Here is a 458-nt window from a genome sequence, read left to right as displayed (position 1 = left end):
ACAGCTTCCTTCGTGTCAGATGCCCGCTCGCCCACGCTGGCCCGCAGCCAAGGGTGGTGCGTTTCCGAAGGCTTTGTCTGGGGCCTCCCCCTGCCTGGCAGGGGCAGAGGCCTGGGGGGCAGGGTGAGGCCTGGCCGCCTGGTCTCCCACAGGGGGGACGGTGGGTAACGGGGACCCCACATTTGCTGTGACTCACTGCACAAACGTCCCCCAGGCCTCACTGCCCGCTCCCGGTGCAGCCGGAGACGCCCGGGGCTCCCAGCCCCAGGCCGTGCTTGGGTGATGCGGGGTCGTGGATGGGCCACCCCACACGGACAGCCGGCCACCCGATTCTAGGAGCTGTCCCTGGTCAGTCTGACGCCCACCGCTGGCCGCCGGTGCTGGGGCCTGGGGCTCTCCGGGAGAAGTGGGTCCCTCACGTCTGTGCTCAGGGCTGGCGCAGGGCGGCTTGCGTGGGG

The sequence above is a fragment of the Phyllostomus discolor genome, chromosome 3 (genome assembly GCF_004126475.2).
Source record: "Phyllostomus discolor isolate MPI-MPIP mPhyDis1 chromosome 3, mPhyDis1.pri.v3, whole genome shotgun sequence".
Classification (NCBI taxonomy): domain Eukaryota; kingdom Metazoa; phylum Chordata; class Mammalia; order Chiroptera; family Phyllostomidae; genus Phyllostomus; species Phyllostomus discolor.
The sequence above is the reverse complement of the archived record's forward strand: the minus strand, read 5'-3'. Positions refer to the sequence as shown.